The sequence below is a fragment of the Anguilla rostrata genome, chromosome 9, assembly GCF_018555375.3.
Source record: "Anguilla rostrata isolate EN2019 chromosome 9, ASM1855537v3, whole genome shotgun sequence".
Taxonomy (NCBI): Eukaryota; Metazoa; Chordata; class Actinopteri; order Anguilliformes; family Anguillidae; genus Anguilla; species Anguilla rostrata.
The window spans coordinates 21,191,220-21,199,095 of NC_057941.1; positions in this window are offsets into that span (position 1 = coordinate 21,191,220).

The window sequence follows — 7,876 nt, forward strand, 5'->3', positions numbered from 1 at the left end:
CAGCGAGGTTAGAGCTTGCTAAAAACTACATTAAAAAGTGTAGACTTCTGGAACAAACCTGTACCAAAGTGTAGAAAGAAGAAAGTGTGGAGAAAGAAAGGAACTGCTCCCCTGCCCCTCATCTGTGAAACATGGTGGAGATAATGTTATGGCTTGGGCATGTATGGCTGTCACTGAAACTGACTCACTTGTCTTCAATAGGAACAGCTACATTGACCCGAAATAAATGTGTACTTTTTTGCGCACGCGTGAACTTGACCCGTCTGCCGCCATAGCCTGCTTATCTACTACGGGGAAAACTCTCCTCTCGGTCAGTACAATGTGAGGTTTAAGTGAATGAACTTTCTTTTTTTATTGTGTTTTGAAATAACTTGTTTTACAGTAGATAATAATACAATAGTTTCAATTATTTCAGATAACTTTTTTCAAAGACACTAGCTAATTTAATCTAATTTAATTTAATTTAGTCATCTGCTCAAGATGAGATTGTCAAACATTCGCGTTGTTGATTCTGAAGAGTTGTTGCTTAGTGACTTTGATTTCCGTGGCCACGGCGTAAACACAGCCATTGATGCTTAAAGTCTTAAAGTTGATGATGTGACTGCTGTGGGCAGCAGCAGGATGAATTCTACAGTGTACAGAAACATCTTATCAGGTCAGATCCAACCAAATACCTCAAAACTCATTGGATGGCACTTCACCTTGCAACAGGACAATGACTCCAAACATACTGCTCAAGCACCCAAGTATTTAGGGCCAAATAGTGGAATGTCCTTAATCTTGACTAGCAAAGTCAAGCACCCATCCTGAATCCAGCTGCAGGACAATGACCCAAAACATACTGCTAAAGTAAAGTAAACAAGGAGTTTTTCAGGGCCGAGAAGCGAAAACTTAGTGACCGGCCAAGTCAATCGCCCTTCCTGAATGCAATTGCCCATGTGTTTCACTTGCTAAAGACAACACTGAGGGCAAAATGCCCAGAAAAAACAAGATGGTGGCAGTACTGAGGAGGCCTGGCAGGGCATCACCAGGGAAGCTACCCAGTGTGAGCCAGTGATGTCTATGGCTCACAGACTGCAGGCAGTCATTGAATGCTAAGGATTTGTAACCAAGTACTAAATATGATGACTTTATTTCAGATTCCATTATTTGTCCTGGAACTTTTGCTTCCCTAAAATGAGAGGACTGTGTATAAAAAGGGGAATAATGCCTAAGCAGATCACCCAATATGGATATAAATACCTTCAAATTAAAGCTGACCATCTGCACTTGAACCTCATATTCATTGTTTCATTTAAAATCCAATGTGTTGGAGTACAGAGCCAAAATAACAAAAATTGTCTCACTGTCCAAATACACACTGCACTGTATGGTCAGAGTGAAAAGGTAATCTGAACAGAAGTACCCTGTAAAGGTACGTATCTGCATAACAGTAGGGTAGAGTAAGTAACATTTGAAGGTAAGGCCTTTGCACATCCAAACATATTAGTTTGCAGGTAGAAATGTGTTGCACTGAGAGACAAAATACCTGCATACTCCATGACCTTGCAAAAATGAGCATATTTACTAGGCAAAGCCTTTCTCTATTTGACTTTATCTTGTTGGAGTTTTAAAGTAAGTAAATTGTCTGTATTTGTTAATGGCTGTTATCTTTTGATAATCACACAAACATAAAATTAAAATTTTATTTACAGTCAGCATTCATCATCCTGGGATATGCACAAAAACAAAGGTCTGCACATGTGTCATGAATCCCATATAGCAGCAATAACCGCAACCAAATGATTCCAGTAATTGCACATTACTTGCACATTGTAATGGGGGAATTTTAGCCCACTCTTCTTTGCAGAACTGCTTTGATTCAGAAAAATTGCTAAGTTTCCGAGCTTCATGAACTGCTTGTTTCAGGTCCTGCCACAGCATCTCTATTGGGTTCAAGTCAGGACTTTGACTAGGCCACTCCAAAACTTTAATTTTGTTTCTTTTCACTCATTCAGATCTGGACTAGCTTTTGTGTTTTGGATCAATGTCTTGCTGCATAACACAATTACGCTTCAGCTGAGCTCACACACAGATGAATGGACATTTTCCTTAAGAATTTTCTAGTGCAGAGTAACTTCATGGTTCCTTCAATAATGAAAGTCGTCCAGACCTTGAGGCAGCAAAGCTCCCCACACCATCACGCTACCACCACCATGTTTAATTGTTGCTGAAAGTTCCACATTTGCCTTTTGTCCATAGAACATTATAGGGATCATCCAGGTGCTTTTTATTTTTTATTTTTTATTTTTGCATTGATGTTTCATTCGGTTAGCAGTGGTTTCTGCCTTGCTACTCTCCCATGAATCCCATTTTTGCCCTGCCTCTTTATTATTGTTGTGTCATGACCTTAGCTGACCTTAGCTGAGACTAGAGAGGCCTGCAGTTCTTTGGATGGTCTTCTGGGATCTTTTGTGACTTCCTGGATGAGTTTTTGCTGCACCATTGGAGAAATTGTCAAACCGACCACTCCTGGGAAGATTCATCACTGTTCCAAGTCGTCTCCATTTTGGAGGTAATGGTTCTCACTATGGTTCAGTTGAGTCCCAGGGCCCTAGAAATGGCTTTGTAACCTTTTCCAGACTGATATATTGCAAAAACTTTTTCTCTCATCTCTTCTGGAATTTATGATCATAGCATAGTGTGCTTGTAGAAACTTTGTTGTGACTACTTAACTGGGGTGGTAAGGTTTGACATGAGTGAGGTTTAGATTCAGCAGGGCTGGCTGCGTTCAGTCAGCTGAATCTAATTATTAATTGGTTGATTGAGTAACTAAGGAGGCAATTAACACATGGGTGCAATTTTTCACATGAGTGATATGGAGATTTGATAATGTTTTTATTAAATAAATGGAACAATCATTTTTAAAAATGTGTTTTGTGTTTACTCAGTTTCCCTTTAGTGTAATATTGCATTTTGTCTACAGATTTGAAGCCATTCAGTGCGGCATATATGCAATAATATATGTAATCAGGAAGAGGGAAAATACCTTTTCACTGTATATGAATAGTACCCCAATCAAAGCTGATTCACATAAATCACATTTTATGTATCATACATTATAAAAATGGAACATTTAACCAAAGTAATTCAGATAGCTTCACTCAAGGGTATAGCACAGGAGATTTGAGCCAAGCTTTCTGAAAGGCATAGGTTTCCAGCCACTACATCACTGCTCAGGGAAAGGTGTTGTTTCTAGTGCAAATACCATCAGCAGGACATGCAAAATATATTGCAGGATCCTTTTACCAGTGAATCTCTCAATTCACATCTGGGAAAGAACAGTTTAGCATAAATAAACATCCTCCTTCCTTTCAGGTCTTTTTTCTGATCTTCTGCAACAAAAAGGGGCATAATTAAACAGGTTTTATTTACATATTATATCTTATTCTTATCAAGCATTTGTATCCCTTACAGTTTTTTGTTGTTGTTACTTATCTTCAAATGGCATTCAGGGATAACCATGTGGCATTTCGTTAGATTCCTATGTGAAATAGTGTGAAAGAATAAAGTCATATGTACATATGTGTGTATGATACCTCTCAATGTATCCGTATTTAAATTAGTCACAATTAATGTGATGCTTTAAAATCCCATAAAGTGATGCAATGTACTTAACAGAACAACTGGCCACACAGATGATATTAAGTGTCACTTGTGTCATGTGGGATGCGCTTGGGAGACAGGTTAAGTCTCAGAGTGCAAATGTTTCTGCACCTTATCCTTATGCTGAGTAGCCCCCTTTGCTGTGTCAGCAGGCTTCCAGAGTCATGAGGGCAATTATCATGATGAGAAGTTCTGTGCACTTAGTCTCATTGAGATCAGAAACAGGCAGCAAATTAAGTATGGAACTGACTACAGGATGGGATGGGATTTCTGCTCCTCAAACACTAAGATTAGAACATTTTTCTTTTTAATGTACACACCATGTACAAATTGTCTTTTGGCCTTGGTCGATTAATATAATTTCATGTTTGGGGAACTCTAGATTTATTTTAGTAGTCAGTCTGCCATTATATTACACTTGTTCCTTTTCATTTCTGACTAAAGCTTTTTAAGTGGTACTATCTCTCCATTACATGAGAGAAAAAAATCCACAATTGTTCTTCCTTGAAGGCTGGTAACCTTCTGAAGTGACGTAAATCCTTTTCTTTTCTTTTTTAAAGTTAACAATTTTTGTCTTACGGTTGGTGAGAGACATGGACAAAAACAAGAAGAAGAAACACCTTTTACCATTTTTCAAGTTTGTGAGTTTTAACTGAAACACACCCTCAAAGGCCATATGTGAAATAAATCATCAAAATCAGTATACAAACACAAGGGTGAAACACAAATAAACTCCTGACAGGACATTGACAGACATGTTAATCTATGGACAGGGCAACGCCAGTGTGCTTTTGTCAGTGATGTTTATAAAACCAGCCACAGAAATTTCACATGAAGGTCCTGTGAAATATGAGCCAACCTAAACCCAATGAAGCATGCCTTCAGAAAAACATGCTTTGTAATTACGTCTCAGTGGTAAGTCTGGTTGTCATGGTCTTTAATCAAATGTAATAATTGTCAAAGGGAACAATTCACCCCAACCAATATTGCACTTTAGCCAGCTTTGTGTACCACATGCAAGTACCTATGTTTGCTTCAGTACTTCTCAAACAACATTTTAATTATTCTCAGTGACTACAGAACACCATAATCTTAACGTCAAGAAACAAAGGAATTTGATACAGGAATAATTTTGCTACCAGCTGAGCACAGTAATGAACAATGACATGATATTGCTTCCATAGCAAAACACTTCTTGCAGCAACTGGTGGAGTGTAGAGCCTGCTGTAAAAAAAAAACAGCTTAAACAGCTAGAGCTAGGTTTGTTAAACATGGCTGCTCGTAGTTGGTAGCTGGTAACCAGCCACAGTTAGGATTGTGAAAGCTGATAGCTAGTGACCAGCTAGAGCTCTATGTGAAACATGGACACTAATATTTGGTAGCTAGTGAACAGCTAGAGCTAGGTTTGTGAAACAGATGCTAGCTGGTAATTGATAGCTGGTGTTAACTGGTCTTAATTACAGCTTGTATTTTTGCATAGACTGCATTGTTGCTGTTCTTGTTTGTGTTAGTGTTAATCAGTTTAACCTACAGGGTAAAAAGTTAAACTATGCGGTTGTTCCCTGCACTTGGAATGGTACTTCTCTCTAGGGTTTTGGACACACTTGTTCCTGGTTATGGTTATATACTTTGTTGTACGTCGCTCTGGATAAGAGCTTCTGCCAAATGCCTGTAATGTAATATGTAATGGTGACCAGCTAGAGTCAGCTGGAGTTGAGGTCGAGTACATTCAATAACCAGCACATGCACAGATAGACACTGACATATGCTGAAGCATATTCCCCCTAATCTGACACAGAAAAAGTGCTCTTTTTGCTGCGGTGATATTATATGGTCCAGCTTTCCACAGGCTTCCTTTTTTATTTTGAGCATATGCCCCCCAAAGTGCATGACCCTGTTCTGCAAATACATCACATCTCAGACAACTACATCTCCATGTTTATTTGGAAAACGTATTGTCAAGACACAATGTGATTCATTTAAATAATAATAAATGTTATGGTAATGTGATTCATTGAACCCAAATGAATACTTGTGTCTTTAGTGCCAGATTGACTGAAAATTGTTCATAGCATGACCAGAATTAAAACTTCATGGTGTACTTTTGATGTCATCACCATTTAAATTTTATGCTGTGCAGTATTTCTAAATGTGATCTGCTCTGTAAATTTTTTAGATGTTGGCACAAGTACCAATAAATTTACTTTGTGTTGGAATTGATCAGAACTTGGCAATAAAATTGCAGTGCAAAGCACAAATTGTCATATTCTGTGCCACTGAATATACTTAAGATAAATCCCCCTTTAATTAGGCAAACAAATGTTCTACGTCTAAATCAAGAACTAACTTTACACTGCATGCTTGTATTGAATCAAGGGAAATAACCTAAATCTATATTCTTAAAATGAGAGAGGAACTGAATGTGAGGTTACCAAATCAAGTATCTTCACTCATGAGCTTCAGCAAGCTGCTTGCCAACTTTTACAGACATACCAGCAAACCAACTGGTCTATCAAGAACCAAATTCTCCAAGCTGGTTGATCAGGTTACCTAAACTGGTTTACCACATGCCAGCTTGACCTACCTGGTTCATTAGTTTGACGAAGCTTGTATACCAGCTAAAGCCAGCTCAACCAGACTAGTACACCAGCCCTGCCCAGCTCAACCAGGCTGGAACACCAGCTAAAACCAGTCTGATCAGACTAGTACACCAGCCCTGCCCAGCTTGACCAGGCCAGTATATCAGCCCAGCCCAGCTCAACCAGGCTGGTACACCAGCTAAAACCAGCTTCACCAGGCTAGTACACCAACCCTGCCCAGCTTGACCAGGCTAGTACACCAGCCCTGCCCAGCTTGACCAGGCTAGTACACCAACCCTGCCCAGCTTGACCAGGCTAATACACCAGCCCCTCCCAGTTTGACCAGGCTAGTACACCAGCCCTGCCCAGCTCGACCAGGCTAGTACACCAGCCCTGCCCAGTTTGACCAGGCTAATACACCAGCCCCTCCCAGTTTGACCAGGCTAGTACACCAGCCCTGCCCAGCTCGACCAGGCTAGTACACCAGCCCTGCCCAGCTTGACCAGGCTAGTATATCAGCCCAGCCCAGCTCAACCAGGCTGGTACACCAGCCCCTCCCAGTTATACCGGGCTGGTACACCAGCCCTGCCCACCTTGACCAGGCTGATACACCAGCAAAAGCCAGCTTGACCTGTTACATTGCTAAGCTGATCTTAAGATGGTCTTAGCTAGAATTTACAGCAGGGGACCCTTCACCACTACTGAATGTTGATGCAGAGTTATTAATGCAGGAATTAAGTTTCTTTCAAACATCTCAGCTGGTTTAATTTTTCATTTCATAGTATTTTATGTTGAGCAAAGAAATCACTACAACATTCATGAAAGAAATTTAAAAACAAGGGAAGAATAATAATCAAGATGAAACAATTGATTCAGTGACAGGACATTAACTCACCATTGAACATCATATAATTATTACTATTTCATTATTTATGCAGTCAAAAGCAAAAGTTTATCGGCATTCCTTTCGAAATGCCTTCATCATTGAAAATGAATGACAGCAATGCATTGGTAAGGGGCCAGTGTAAGAATCAGTTTACAGGACCCTTAATTCAACAAGGGAACACAGCTTGACGTGCAGTCCTATTTCCACACCCCGGACCTTCCTCATGGAGCAACCTGAACTCACACAGACTCCCACCTGTCTTCATTGGTGATCTCCCTTTTATCACCCTACCTGAACGGAGAGATTTCACTCCAGAACAATGTATTATGAATACATACATATGTGTGCATGTGTGTGCATGTGATGTATATGTGTGTATGTGTAGATATTTATATATCTGCTTTTGTAGGTGTATTTATGTTTGTGTATGCGCTTGAGGGAGAGTGTGAGTGAAAATGTGGGTTTTTTTATGTTCACTGCTTGTATAATAACCATACTGAAAGGAAAGAGCGTTTGTTGCAGCTGTGTGATAACGGGCGCATTGGCATGCCCCACTTGGTCACGTTATTGTTGCTGCTTAAAGAGAAGCCAGGGTGCTCAAGACAGAGTGATCCCATTTACCTGCAGTCTGCAGCCTCGCTGCCACGATAAGGTAATCAGGTGACAAAGCAGAAGGGGCCTGCCGTGCTCTGAATGCTCCCAACAGAAATTTCTCATCAATTTGAATGAGGGAAAAGTGTTTCTGCTGGCTCTGTGAGGAGCGTCC